The sequence below is a fragment of the Bufo bufo genome, chromosome 2 (genome assembly GCF_905171765.1).
Source record: "Bufo bufo chromosome 2, aBufBuf1.1, whole genome shotgun sequence".
Lineage (NCBI taxonomy): Eukaryota > Metazoa > Chordata > Amphibia > Anura > Bufonidae > Bufo > Bufo bufo.
This window is the reverse complement of record NC_053390.1, coordinates 643140358-643156736: the sequence shown is the minus strand read 5'-3', so window position 1 is coordinate 643156736 and position 16379 is coordinate 643140358. Positions and strand designations below refer to the sequence as shown.

The 16379-nt window shown below is 40.8% G+C and overlaps 1 protein-coding gene across 2 annotated transcripts in view; it reads right to left on the bottom strand.

Annotated features, from left to right (window-relative positions):
• The window catches only part of LOC120990009 (hedgehog interacting protein), a 121381-nt gene that overhangs the window by 63943 nt on the left and 41059 nt on the right, over positions 1 to 16379 (bottom strand). The gene's annotated exons all lie outside the window — the stretch shown is intronic.

Here is a 16379-nt window from a genome sequence, read left to right as displayed (position 1 = left end):
TAAATTTAAAGAGAAAGGACGCAGTAAATAACTGCCGAGCAAATAATTCAGCTAAAAATAATGACTAACATGCCTTTTGAAATTGCATCCCTCGGAATGCAGATCTCTAATGTAAAAATCCACTAAACTTTTCTGTATGAGTAATTTAAACAGTTTGCTGAGTCTGGGAGGGATATTTACCCTCTCAGTACATTGAAAGCTAAATTAAGAAGCATTGCAGGAATGTAAAGATGAAAGATCTTTAGTTATGGGTGAATTAGATTAGTAATGAGGGCCTCTATCAGAAGCAGGCTTATACCACTTAGCAGTTGTGATGGTCTAAGTAATATTTTGAAGTATTTAATACAAGATCATGATTTCATGAACTAAACTAACTAGTATCATCTAGATGTATGTAATCCACTCGGGTACAGTTTTTCTGATTTGCTCAAAAATGGGGTGAGGCTTATCGGAAAGGGGGGGTGGGGCGTTTCAGGAAAGTGGCCGTCAACTAAGATCTTCCACCAAAATTGCAGCAAAATCCTGGCGTAAAATTGTGTCTCAAAGTAAGCCAGCCAATAGTTGGTATAGAGTTAGACAAAAGTACCTGTGCCCAGCCTGAGCCACAGTGATAAGTCTGGTGCAGGTCTAGACAACCTAAGTTTACGCCATTTGTAGGTTTAGTAAATCTGCCCTAACGGTTTCCCATATGTGTGGCAGTGAAGCGAGAGTGGCTTAGAAACATAAAAGAAGCAATACTCACGTCCACATATCCCTAGTTGCCGCAATACAGATACTACATGGTTTCCCATTGCTTTCTACATTTAGCTCTTAACACACAGGAAATGCCTCTAAATGGTCTCTCAGTCAATCATGGCTGCAGCGGTAACAAGTCTCTGCCAGTGATAGGCTGATCCGTTCTTTCCTAGCATTTGAAACAGTAAGCAGCGGGAACTACAGGAGCATCAGAACAGCAGTGATGGTGCGGAATGCTCCTTTTTATTTTTAATATTTTCTGGACTATTTTTTTCATTTTTGAGCCCTGACTTGTCTAGTATTCAGAAACTACATAAAAACTGCATCAAAAGACATATGTGAAAGCACCCCCAATAAAGACATCATAAAAACAGAACATAAACCTGTTTTTCCTATTATGATTAAGCGAAATTAGGGTATTAAAAAAGCACTAGATAAAAGTATCTAAAGATGCACCAAATTTATTATCCAGTAAATCTGAAGCATCTCATTTTAGACTGTTTATTCTAAGTTTACGCTGTCTAAAAGTTATAGTAAATCGGCCTGTGTTAAGCTTAGGATCACAAGGGCCTAAGGCTCTGTATTCATTATGTTTGAACCTATTGTCAGACGTATGTGCTCAGGATGTATACCTCTGACGGAGGCCTATGACAGATGCCATACAGTGGCATTCATCACTAATAGTCCGTCAGCAGTTTTGACCATGCTCAACTGCTGACAGCACTAGGTAGCGGCTGGAGATTGCAGGACGCATATACCTTTTGTGGAGTTTTTCACTTCAAGGATAGTGTGGATATGAAGTTTTATTCTGGCAGATTCGGTTTCTGTAAGTGCCCAGGAGGTGGAGTTTCATTGTGAAGTGCACTCTGCTCTCTTCATTGAGCTGCACAGCCTCCTGGTTGGATGCTACAGCTACCACTCAGAGTAGATGAGAGGCACTGTAAAGGAACTCAAAGCAGAGAGCAAGAGAGTACATAACTCTTCACAGTGAAACTCTGCCTCCAGTGTACTTGCTGGAGCAGAACCTGGCTGAATTTTTTTTTATATTCACACTTGTCCTGATAATAAAAGCTCCTAAAAGATATGTTTCTCCTGATCTACCCAGTCTCTACCTAGTGCTGTCAGTAGTTTAGCATGACTTTTAAAGATACTCCTTTTTAAAACGTTTACTGAACATTTCCCTAAAGCTTAAAAAGTGGTATGCTGACACATACTGCCCAGACAGAGGACAAAAGGATGCTCCTGGTCTCCATTTGGTGAATGGGGAGACCTATGGAAACGTTAAAGATGTTTTTTAGTTCTTATTTATTGATGGCCTATCCTCAGGATAGGCTGGAGAAACTGCAGAACAACTGACTGGCAGAGGGCTCCATCCATTGTATAGTGGACGCAGCTGGCTACTGAAGCACTACTCCCATTCACTTCAATGGGAGCAGCACTGCTCAATCCACTACAGTGCTTTGTAGTTCTGGCACCAACTTCTGGCACCAAAGCTAATACACAACAGTGGATTGGTGGGGTTGCAAGGTGTTGAACTTCCACCAATTAGCTACAGATGGCTTATCGTGAGGAAAGGCCAACAAACTAAAAGGAGTGGAAATTCCCTTTAATGTATACGCTGGGAGCTTTTCCAAACATATAACTGTACAGTTGTCTGAGAGAACAGACACAGGGGGTCATTTACTAATCTGAAATATCTGAGACTTTTCCCTGCTAATGGCAGGTCTAAAATTGTTGGCGTGATGTAGGCAGGGAGGGGGAATGAGCCGGCAGGCCTGTTTTAGGTGTAGAAAAGGGTCTAAACAGCAAGGAAGCTGTCTTATATTTAGACTGGCGCTGGATGCCCCGAAGTTATGGAGAGGCTTGCGCGATCCATCACCAGCGCAAAGGGCAGTGTGTTCACTTAGCCTGAAATCTTTGGTGGACTGTCCTTTCAGGTCCTGGGCTAGGCTAAATACACGTTCCTATAGGGTGGTTTCATATAGAGTGTTTTTGGGAAAAACACCACATTTTTTGCAGCGTTATTACTGGTGCGCCAAAAATAGTGCAGCCAAAAGTTGCATCCATGCAGAAAACGCTTCTAATAAACACATGAAATTCATTGAGTTTCTTACAAACCCCCAAATTCCCTTTGTTAGACTATATGTCCACCTTGGTGGTAGCTCACAAGTGAGAATGCTGTTTTGCAGTAAAGTGATTTCAATAAAGGCTTCACTTACATAGTACAACAGTCTTCAAACTTTGCAAACTCTTGGCATACGCCAAAAACAACAAATCATCCCAATAGGATCCCTATGCTTTTACAAAGGCAATTAGTACAGCCTTAAATTTATAGTGCTTAAATTGACAAGTCTTGCAAGGAAAGAAAACTATTTCAGTATGGGGTTATGTAGAAGAAAACCAGCATTGATTTCCTCTTTAAACATGTCACACTACCGTTTTAACCAAATAAATCACTAATTAAAACATTTAAATGAAGCAATTTCTGTTTACATGGCGTTGTTCTAGATACAGATGGGATTTCTACATTTTTTAAATTACTAAACGTTCAAAAAGGATTTGTACGCCTAACAAAATCAAAACAGGGATTATCTTGCACTGTGTGTGGGATATTGCCATAATCTATACAGTGCATGAGAATGTAGCTGGCACTCTGTAGAGCACTGCACACATTTCAGTAATAACAGGGTATGAGGCATACAATTTCAAGGAACACCCACACTGAAAATTATTCTTTCCAAATAGAGAATTGTTTGGGAACACGTTAGGTTAATTGGCTCCTTGGGATTCCTCTCAAGGAAACAGAGAACATTGAAATGTACACATGTGTATGTAAACCAATGGAGTATTATCTTTTTTCCCAGATTCTGAAATCTTAGATAATAGGAACAAAACCAAAAAAGAGTGAATTTCCTAAGGCTCAACGAACAGCATTCTTGGCTAGTAGGGAAGGTGAAAGGTGCTCCCCCACAAAAATGCTGGCCTTTCAGGCTCTCTGTGCTTCTACTCTTGTCATACTCATTAGGACTTCCACAAATAACACTTGAGAGGGATATCCAATTACAAGATGAACTCATGCATGAAGTGTGAACAAACCAATCTATCTGCCATATACTGCACTCTTTCCTTATATTACAGAACGTGGTATAGTATCTTTGAATGGAAGTGGTTTAGTGAGCTCCTGGAGATCAGGCACAAGTACAGTAAGAACTAGAGGTCCAAATAGAAAGCTAGAGAGCATGACAGATCATGTCATGCAATTATGCAACATAAAGAGGTACATCCACCTATGACCGCTAAAGAGGTATAAATAATATTCTGTACTGCACTAGAAGATATGAAATTGCATCTGACTCCTTCCTTAAGCTTTAAAAGGATTGTCCAGGTTTAGGAAAAAATATAATTTTTTGCCAAGAAATGGCACCACCCTTGTCTCTAGAGTAGGATATAGTAGTTCAGCCACATTGAGGTAAAAGCTGATAAGCTAAATACCAAGCACTGTCCATGGACAAGCATGGAAATGTTTATGTAAAAGAACACCTATACGTCTTAATAGGGAATATGTCTATGGGTTGTCTTCATGAGACAATCCTTTATCTTGCATATAGCACATTATTTAAACCATCTCAATTACTGTAGGTGTTGTAGTTGGGTCAAGGTTATCTATTTCTGTTAGTGAATGTTTCAGTGTAATTTCAAATTTCCCCTAACACTGACACAGTTACTTGAAAAATAAACCTATCAGTGCATTTTTAACTATATAGTAAAACAGGACCACTGAAGGGAAAGATCATAGTGCTTAAAGAGGTTGTCTGATTTCATAACATTGATGACCTTCCTCAGGATAGATCATCAGTATCAAATGGATGGGGGTCCGACTCCTGGCACACCAGCCGATCAGTTGTTTGAAGGGGCCATGGTGCTTGTGTGAGTTCTGTGTCCTCGTAAATGTTTACCTGCACGTCGTCTAGTTTGTAGTGGTGGTACACTGTATATACAAATGTTGATCCTATGCACAAGCGTTGCAGCCCTTTCAAACAGCTGATTGGTGGGGGTGCCAGGTTTCGGACCTCCCACTGATCTGTAATTGGTGACCTATTTGTAACAACAACAGCAAGATCCAAAAACAGCATGAATGTTTCCTACTACATGTCCATAAATAATCCATGCTGGCTTCTTTAAGAGATGTGAAATAATATTTAATTTTACATGATCTCATGAACAAAATTTATATTCACAGCACAGATGGGAGTTTCCGAAACAGTTCAAAGCTGCCCACGAGGAATGAAATGACTATAGTTGCAGCCAAATGAAAATATTCTGGCAAAGGATCATAAACAAGTCTACTAAGACCCATAAAGCTTAATGGCAAAGTCTGCTGACAGATTGACTACATCACCATTTAGGCATTACCTAGTGGACAACTGTCAAGGAGGGCCAGAAGAAATGCTGGATTTCACTAGATCGGGAGTGTCCAACTGGTAGCTCATAAATGATGTGTCACTCTTGAGGCCCCTTAGCATTCGCATAGTTTTCAAAGCTTCTACTGAATGATCATGGAATCAACTAATAGATCAAGAACAACGGTTTCCTTCTTTTAAGGCCAGGGACACAAAAAAGGTCTGAGAGCCTCTGTTCTCATGAAGAAGCCATGGCATTTGTTGACCTGGGTCTTTTCAATATCTATGTAGAACCATTAGCTTGCTGCCTGTACATTTTAGAAAAGAAAAAATATCCCAAATCACTTTTCAAAGTTTGTTCCATGTTTCTGTTAAAGGTGGAAGACATTAAAACACTCTTTAAGATCAGACTTTACTTGTAAATATGCATATAGCTGCCAGTGTTAACGTCGATGGTCAATTTTCTCAACCATATCTTATTTCTGTCACAGCAAAATAAAAAATTGTATGAAAAAGTTACAAAATTGATGCATATGCATATTACCACAGGGGTGGATCCCATCCCCATCCATGTTCCAAACATAAAATTATAAGGGAATGCTCCTTATCCACCAAATATGTTCAAGAGATGTTTCAGGCACAAGCTGTTATCATGGCTTTATATGCATTAACAAGTTTTAACTATGTCTCATGGAGACAACTCCTGTCCATACATCCTACTAGGTCACAGGTTAGGGTACTTTCACACTTCACATGGCAGAGGATTCCGGCAGGCAGTTCCGTCGCCGGAACTGCCTGCCGGATCCGTCAAAACGCATGCAAACTGATGGCATTTGTTAGACGGATCAGGATCTTGATCCGTATGACAAATGCATTGAAATGCCGGATCCGTCTCTCCGGTGTCATCCGGAAAAACGGGTCTGGCAATTATTTTTTTCACATTTTTTGCGGTCTGAGCATGCGCAGACCGCAATGCCGGATCCGTTTTGCTGGAACACTCCGGGCCGGATCCGCATTGCATGTCAATGGGAAAATTTGCCGGATCTCCGTCCTGAAAAGTCAAAAAGACTGAACTGAAGACATCCTGATGCATCCTGAACGGATTACTCTCCATTCAGAATGCATTAGGATAAAACTGATCAGTTCTTTTCTGGTATTGCGCCCCTAGGACGGAACTCAATGCCGGAAAAGAATAACGCTAGTGTGAAAGTACCCTTATAGAGTAGGTCCCCACTCCTGCAGATTTGAGTCATACATGTAGCCACTCATAATAAAGGAAAATTATGGGCAAAACTGATACACTGTGTGACTTCTAGTTCGGGGCTAAAAGTGGGCAGAGCATGACACATTGATACTCACAACACAAAACAGTATCTCTGCGTCATACATACACAATGGCCCAGATTTACTAATGTGTCTATGTTAAAAGTCTGTCTAAAACGTGCTGCAAACTGGCCCAAAATGTAGGGTTTTTATACTGTTTTCCAACCTTCTTTTAACGGGTGGAAATGAGCAGAGATTTATGAAAAAGGGGGCACGGCCTAGATGCTTCATTTTGCACCAAAACTGCACCACAATTCTAGAATGAACATCTCAAAGTAAGACAACTAATAGTTGGTATGGAGCTGGTATTCTTGTGATCTGTGAGGGTCTCAGGGTAGGTGATAGGGCATAACTTAATATCATCAGAACTCCTAAACTCCGTTAAGGCATTATCATACCAGGGTCTGCTCATTTGTCAAGTGACTGGTGGCATGTTCACATCAGAAACGAGTGTTTGTCCTTGATTATCGGCCCATGTAAAAGAGCCCTTACTCATGTTAAGATGGTTTTATACTAGTACATAAAGTAATAATTGTTAAAGTAAGTGTGATCCAAGCATACGTGTTAAGGATAAGCCAAACATAGTGCAGGAGACCGCAATAAAAAGCTGTAATTTTGTCAGAACAAGGGTGTATACATATATAAAGCCAACATGATCTGCTCTATATAATTACTGTATTACAAATAGGATTTTAACAGTGTGCTAATTAAAATGGCCAAGGTGTTATGTTATAAGACACTGTGCCCTCTCTGTGAACTTCTTCCAAGGAAACAACACTTTAGGCTACTTTCATACTAGCTTTTTTTGCAGGTCCGTCATGGATCTGCAAAAACGCTTCCGTTACAATAATACAACCGCATGCATCCGTCTTGAACGGATCAGGTTGTATTATGTCTTCTATAGCCATGACAGATCCGTCTTGAACACCATTGAAAGTCAATAGGGGACAGATCCATTTTCAATTGTGCCAGATTGTGTCAGAGATAACGGATCCATCCCCATTGACTTACATTGTGTGCCAGGACGGATCCGTTTGGCTACGCTTCGTCAGGTGGACAGCAAAACGCTGCAGGCAGCGTTTTGGTGTCCGCCTCCAGAGCGGAATGGTGACAGAACGGAGGCAAACTGATGCATTCTGAGAAGATCCTTTTCCATTCAGAATGCATTAGGGCAAAACTGATCCGTTTTGGACCGCTTGTGAGAGCCCTGAATGGATCTCACAAACAGAAAGCCAAAACGCCAGTGTGAAAGTAGCCTAACATTCAACTAAAATCATGCAGTAACAATATATTGTTCATTCTAACGAAAATAGTAACAATAACAACTTCTGCATGGATTCAGATTTTGGTATTCTAGGTTTCACTTTTGTAAAAAAAAACAAAAAGATAAAACAAAGGTCATACACGTTGCAATGGTGTAATACAAAAAGCTCTTTAAGGTTCTCTATGCTATAGATCTATCTATCTATCTATCTATTATGTATATCTATCTGCAGATAAAGTACTGTTAAAACATACAGTCAGGTCCATAAATATTGGGACATCGACACAATTTTAAAAAATTTGGCTCTATACACCACTGCAATGGATTTGAAATGAAACGAACAAGATGTGCTTTAACTGCAGACTGTCAGCTTTAATTTGAAGGTATTTACATCCAAATCACGTGAACGGTGTAGGAATTACAACAGTTTGTATATGTGCCTCCCACTTGTTAAGGGACCAAAGGTAATGGGACAATTGGCTTCTCAGCTGTCCCATGGCCATGTATGTGTTATTTCCTCATTATCCCAATTACAATGAGCAGATAAAAGGTCCAGAGTTCATTTCAAGTGTGCTATTTGCATTTGGAATCTGTTGGTGTCAACAATCAAGATGCGATCCAAAGAGCTGTCACTATCAGTGAAGCAAGCCATCATTAGGCTGAAAAAACAAAACAAACCAATCAGAGAGATAGCAAAAACATTAGGCGTGGCCAAAACAAAACTGTTGGTCAGCAACACCAAAAGACCCGGAAGACCACGGAAAACAACTGTGGTGGATGACCGAAGAATTCTTTCCCTGGTGAAGAAAACACCCTTCACAACAGTTGGCCAGATCAAGAACACTTTCCAGGAGGTAGTGAATGTGTGTCAAAGTCAACAATCAAGAGAAGACTTCACCAGAGTGAATACAGAGGGTTGACCACAAGATGTAAACCATTGGTGAGCCTCAAAAACAGGAAGGCCAGATTAGAGTTTGCCAAACGACATCTAAAAAAGCCTTCACAGTTCTGGAACAACATCCTATGGACAGATAAGACCAATATCAACTTGTACCAAAGTGATGGGAAGAGAAGAGTATGCAGAAGGAAAGGAACTGCACATGATCCTAAGCATACCACCTCATCAGTGAAGCATGGTGGTGGTAGTGTCATGGCGTGGGCATGTATGGCTGCCAATGGAACTGGTTCTCTTGTATTTATTGATGAAGTAACTGCTGACAAAAGCAGCAGGATGAATTCTGAAGTGTTTCGGGCAATATTATAGAAACATAGAAACATAGAATGTGTCGGCAGATAAGAACCATTTGGCCCATCCAGTCTGCCCAATATACTAAATACTATGGATAGCCCCTGGCCCTATCTTATATGAAGGATGGCCTTATGCCTATCCCATGCATGCTTAAACTCCTCCACTGTATTTGCAGCTACCACTTCTGCAGGAAGGCTATTCCATGCATCCACTACTCTCTCAGTAAAGTAATACTTCCTGATATTACTTTTAAACCTTTGCCCCTCTAATTTAAAACTGTGTCCTCTTGTAGCAGTTTTTCTTCTTTTAAATATTCTCTCCTCTTTTACTTTGTTGATTCCCTTTATGTATTTAAAAGTTTCTATCATATCCCCTCTGTCTCGTCTTTCTTCCAAGCTATACATGTTAAGTTCCTTTAATCTTTCCTGGTAAGTTTTATCCTGCAATCCATGTACCAGTTTAGTAGCTCTTCTCTGAACTCTCTCCAAAGTATCAATATCCTTCTGGAGATATGGTCTCCAGTACTGAGCACAATACTCCAAATGAGGTCTCACTAGTGCTCTGTAGAGCGGCATGAGCACCTCCCTCTTTCTACTAGTAATGCCTCTCCCTATACACCCAAGCATTCTGCTAGCATTTCCTGCTGCTCTATGACATTGTCTGCCTGCCTTTAAGTCTTCTGAAATAATGACCCCTAAATCCCTTTCCTCAGATACTGAGGTTAGGACTGTATCACTGATTTTATATTCTGCTCTTGGGTTTTTACGGCCCAGGTGCATTATCTTGCACTTATCAACATTAAATTTTAGTTGCCATATTTTTGACCATTCCTCTAGTTTTCCTAAGTCCTTTTCCATTTGGTGTATCCCTCCAGGAACATCAACCCTGTTACAAATCTTTGTGTCATCAGCAAAAAGACACACCTTACCATCGAGGCCTTCTGCAATTTCGCTGATAAAGATATTAAACAATATGGGTCCCAGAACAGATCCCTGAGGTACCCCACTGGTAACAAGACCTTGGTCTGAATATACTCCATTGACTACAACCCTCTGTTGCCTGTCCCTCAGCCACTGCCTAATCCATTCAACAATATGGGAGTCCAAGCCCAAAGACTGCACTTTATTGATAAGCTTTCTATGTGGGACAGTATCAAAAGCCTTACTAAAGTCTAGATAAGCGATGTCTACTGCACCTCCTCCATCTATTATTTTAGTCACCCAATCGAAAAAATCAATAAGATTAGTTTGACATGATCTCCCTGAAGTAAACCCATGCTGTTTTTCATCTTTCAATCCATGGGATTTTAGATGTTCCACAATCCTCTCCTTAAGTATGGTTTCCATTAATTTCCCCACTATTGATGTCAGGCTTACTGGCCTATAGTTGCCCGATTCCTCCCTACTACCTTTCTTATGAATGGGCACAACATTTGCTAATTTCCAATCTTCTGGGACGACTCCTGTTGCCAGCGATTGGTTAAATAAATCTGTTAATGGTTTTGCTAGTTCAACGCTGAGCTCTTTTAATAGCTTTGGGTGTATCCCATCAGGCCCCTGTGACTTATTTGTATTAATTTTAGACAGCTGACTTAGAACCTCTTCCTCTGTAAAGACACATGCATCAAAAGATTCATTAGACTTCTTTCCTAACTGAGGTCCTTCTCCTTCATTTTCCTTTGTAAAAACTGAACAGAAATATTCATTGAGGCAGTCAGCTAGTTCTTTATCTTCTTCTATATACATTCCTTCTTTTGTTTTTAATTTGGTAATTCCTTGTTTTAGTTTCCTTTTTTCATTTATGTATCTGAAGAATGCCTTCTGGCCTTTTTTTCCTGACTGAGCTAATTTCTCTTCTGCCTGTGCTTTGGAAGCTCTTATAACTTGTTTGGCCTCTCTCTGCCTAATCTTATAAATTTGTCTGTCATCCTCGTTTTGTTTTTTTTTATAATTCCTAAATGCTATCTTTTTGTTTTTAATGATTTTGGCCACTTCTGCTGAGTACCACAGTGGTCTCTTCCTTTTTTTGCTTTTACTGACAAGCCTAATGCAATTTTCTGTTGCCTTCAATAGTGCCACTTTTAAGTAGTCCCATTTCTCCTGGACTCCAATGAAACTGTTCCAGTCTGATAGGGACTTGTATACCACTAATCTAATTTTAGAAAAGTCTGTTTTTCTAAAATCTAAAACTTTTGTTTTTGTGTGGTGTGACTCAGTCACTGTACTTATGCTCATATTCAGCCAAATGCTTCAGAACTCATTGGACGGCGCTTCACAGTGCAGATGGACAATAACCCAAAGCATACTGCAAAAGCAACCAAAGAGTTTTTTAAGGGAAAGAAGTGGAATGTTATGCAATGGCCAAGTCAATCACCTGACCTGAATCCGATTGAGCATGCATTTCACTTGCTGAAGACAAAACTGAAGGGAAAATGCCCCAAGAACAAGCAGGAACTGAAGACAGTTGCAGTAGAGGCCTGGCAGAGCATCACCAGGGATGAAACCCAGCGTCTGGTGATGTCTATGCGTTCCAGACTTCAGACTGTAATTGACTGCAAAGGATTTGCAACCAAGTATTAAAAAGTGAAAGTTTGATTTATGATTATTATTCTGTCCCATTACTTTTGGTCCCTTAACAAGTGGGAGGCACATATGCAAACTGTTATAATTCCTACACCGTTTACCTGATTTGGATGTAAATACCCTCAAATTAAGGCTACTTTCACACTAGCGTTCGGGTGTCCGCTCGTGCGCTCCGTTTGAAGGGGCTTACGAGCGGCCCCGAACGCATCCGTCTGGCCCCAATGCATTCTCAGTGGAGGCGGATCCACTGAGAATGCATCCGCCTGCCAGCGCTCAGCCTCCGCTCCGCTCAGTGAGCGGACACCTGAACGCTGCTTGCAGCGTTCGGGTGTCCGCCTGGCCGTGCGGAGGCAAGCGGATCCGTCCAGACTTACAATGTAAGTCAATGGGGACGGATCCGCTTGAAGATGACACCATATGGCTCAATCTTCAAGCGGATCCGTTCCCCATTGACTTACAATGTAAAGTCTGAACGGATCCGCTCAGGCTACTTTCATACTTAGAAAATTTTCTAAGTTTTAATGCAGACGGATCCGTTCTGAACGGATGCGAACGTCTGCATTATCGGAGCGGATCCGTCTGATGAAACATCAGACGGATCCGCTCTGAACGCTAGTGTGAAAGTAGCCTAAAGCTGACAGTCTGCAGTTAAAGCACATCTTGTTAATTTCATTTCAAATCCATTGTGATGGTGTATAGAGCCCAAAAATTTAGAATTGTGTCGATGTCCCAATACTTATGGACTTGACTGTATGTGTATAGATGTAGTCTCTAGTTTTTTATTAGTACACAGTTAGGCAACATGCCCACAACAACATCCGTTTTGCAGTCTGCAAATCGCGGACCTACAAGATACAGATGCGTTCCATGATGTATCCCCATTTTTTGCAGACCCAGTGACTTCATCGGATCCGCATTGGGCATTTTGCGAACAACTATAGTACATGTTCTATCTTTTTCTGGAACTGGCATATAGATGCAGAAAGCACGTCGACCATCCGTATACTTTCCGCATCCGTATGCCCGTTCCGCAAAAAGATAGGCTATGTCCGCAAAATGTGGACCTCGGACCCATTGAAAACAATGAGTTCACAAATGAAATGCAGACTGCACACAGACCGCATCCCTATTTTGTGTATCCATGATTTGCAGACCGGTCGTGTGCATGGGGCCTTATGCTGATTAAATTCAGTTTACAGTGTCTACCAGAGTATAAAGGCAGTCTTAACACCATGAATTTGACATAAACTTACTGGGAAGTCAGTCTATGGGGATTTCATTACAGCAATTAAATAATTATTATAAAATACAACAACAAAACCATTAATGAGACTTAAAGAACTATTAAAATGGTCATAAATATGCTAAGGCAATTGGGCTTATGCAAGGGATGGATGGTCCTGGTGTTCCACTTTTACTAAGGACTGTTACTATCTATGCCAAAGTAAAAGCTGTCATATCAAATCATGTGGACATCATATTTGTAAACTAGACTAATACAAATAAAGGGTAATTTATATGATGTAAGCAAAGATCGGACAATTTCATTATTCTGAATGATCTGGGATGTAATGTGGTTTGCTGTTATTGTTGAGAAATTTTTAAACACTTGCTAAATAGCACCTTGCTGGAAAAGAAATAATTATTCCACTTGTACTCTTGAAACCACATAATGAAGAACATATGTACTCAATCTGTTTGGCAGAGAGACGTGCCACACAGCGTTGAGCTATGTGAAATAATCACATCCTTGAAATACTCACTAAGACAGAGTGACTTGAATAAGATAGTGAAGTGGAAATATTTTGGCAGACATTAAAGTCAATGGCTGTGAGAAAGCTAATACCACCTCGCTGAGTTCCAGAGTAACCAGATTCTCCCACAAGGTAGCAAGTGAGTTTAACCTTTTGGAATCACTGATTCTAAAGCAATACATTTCACTTCACAGCCTGAAATACTTCTAGAACTAGATTGTCTAGAACTACTGATAATCCAGAAGAAGACACAAGGGTCTTATTGTTGGAGAAATCTCCATTCTGGCACTTGTAGCTAAAGCATAAATTCCAGGACCATTGCATCAGTGATGGGAAGCAACAGTTTACTGTCCAGTCATTCTGCTGTGAAGGCACCCTGGAAAGTCTATGGACCACTAGAATTCCAGAGGCTCAGAATTTCCAGTAATCTTCCAAAATGTTTGTCCTAAAGGTATTGTAATTTACCAGAATTACAATAATTGGGTCTATTTACAAAAACATGGAGCAGACTTAAGGCTTGTTCACCTTTTGTGCTCAGTTTGCATTACTTTGTGTCAGTTCCGTCAGACATTAATTATTTTTGACTGGAGAAAAAGTACAGCAGGTATGACTCTTCCTCAGCCTAAGGGCTCGTGCACACGGCCGTTGGAGACTGCAATTTGCGGTCCCCAATGCACGGGCAACATCCATGCAGATTCTGCAAACGGGTCCAGACCCATTCAATTTGAATGGGTCTGTGATCCGTCCACACCGCAAAAAAATAGAACACCGTAGTGCTTCCAAGGAGTTCTGTGCCTCCGTTCCACACCGCACCTTCGAGATTGCAGACCTATTTAAGTGACGTGATGCGGTGAGCTGTTGAGGGCCATGTTACGGGCACGGCAATGTTATTTGTCAAAGGAGAATCTGTCACCAGGGACCTCCCTATCCAACTGTTTGCATAGACACATAGCTGTGGTGATCAGAGGCTCTGTTCCCAAGTTCTATATGTAAATTAGGTCTTTGGTGCAAAGAGGGCATTACCGTTGCTCTTGTTACACACAAGCTTCACTCCCTTCTGTGGCCAGACCCTCTCTCGCTGCTTTAATTAACAGGACCAGGCAATGGGAAAGCTGCGATGGAGGGGATACCCACAGTAAAGAGTAGATATGTAAGACAGAAGGACCGGCACTACTACTGTAAAAATCTGTGGTGACCTCCATTGTAAACACAAAGTGTGCTCTAAGTGCACAAGAAAAAGTCCCAAATGATAACTCATAAAAGTAGAAATTTGCCTTACACGATAACTTTAAAATGCCTAATCTGCAATTAAAGGGTTTTTCCAGGTGTTTTATATTGGTAGGTCTTCAATATCAGATTGGCAGGAATCCAGCACCCTCACTGATCAGCTATTTGAGGAGGCCGTGGGACTCCAGCGAGTGCTGTGGCCTCCTTGCAGCATTCCAAGCACTGTGCCATCCATTTGGTAGTGGCTGTGCTTGGTATTGCAACTCAGGCCCTTTCACTTTCAAGCTGTGTCTAGGCCATGTAATCAATGAACGTGATGTCACTTGACTAGGTAGAGACCACGGCGAAGAGACCCATGCAAACACGGAGAGAACATAGAAACTCCACTCAGATGTTGTCCTTGGTCAGATTCTAGGACACCAGCGCAGCAAGGCACCAGTACTAATCACTGCACACTAAACTGTTCAGATCTGTATATGTAACAAAAGATAGTATAGTTGGAATTGCTTAGATTTTTAATAGTGACAAATGTCCATTTTTCATGATATGAAGTGGGAGACTATCACTGTTTCATGAACTAGAAACATAACTAAATTGCTATGTATACGATAACCCAGACCTGGTATTTCATATGCAGCATTTAATCACCCAGTTGTAGCCAACTTTTCTGCTTGTTTTTCAAAGTCTAATGGGTTACAAGGCACGATTACAAGGTCTTTCAGAATCTACTCATTTACTGTGCTGTGGATAGGTATTGTCCAGATTTCTTCTATAATTGCATATTTGTAACTATGAAAGGCTACTTATCTTTAAACAAAATATTAGACAAATGTAACCAGCCATAATTACATTTTTTAACACTTTTATACCAAATATTGTATTACTTTAATGAACACTTTCAGAAAATAGTAACTGCCACTTTCAGGAATCACCAGACCCAAGTATCCATATCACTGTAGTAAAAAAAAAATATATATATAACAAAAAAAACCTGTCCGTGAAACTTAATAAATTGTAACATTGTCTTTAGCAACAATAGTTCCCTGCAAATGCATCTTATAATTTGATTCATCATTCATCATTTTCATCATTCTACATTTATGGGATGTGTGGCCAGTAAAACAACAAAAGAGGTGGTGTATTGCGGATCCGCAATTGCGGACAAGAATAGGCAGTTCTATGGTGGGTGCCGGCCGGGTGTACTGCGGATCCGCAATTTGCGGATCCGCAATACACCACGGATGTGTAAACGGACCCTTATCCAGTGGATAAGGCATACGTTTTTGTAATAATACAACCCCTTTAAGCCCTGCCAGCAGCATGGCTTAGTAGGGATTTATTTATGGCAGGCAGGCCTGGTAGCCTTCAGAAGATTCCTAACTGCCATAGCAACTGAACAACTCCTGCAATCTCGATGCAAGGGAGCATTTGGTCACCAAGAGCATCCAGCTCCTGGTAAAGGACCGCTCAGATGCTGTGATTGCGAGATGGTACTCTGAGCGGATGCCTTCTTTAAAGACCTGACATCCACCATGCATGTACAGTGTATGTTCGGGAGGCGTTAAGATTTGGTTGGAAGAGAATCAGGATAGCTGTGCTATTAAATGTGTCATGCAGATCGCTGTATTATAGCATAATATGGCACCTATATTGATGTTAATGGGGTTCTACTTTTCCTATATATGCCTCTCATTTCATAAAGAGGTGTATACGTTTTTCTGACGGCCAGAGAAAAAATTGTAGCACCCTTAAATCACTGGGTGTATCTCTCTGCTGCCTCTTTCAAACAGCTCTTCATGCACTTGAGGCCCAAAGATAGAGAAATCATTGAGAAATAATTTAGAC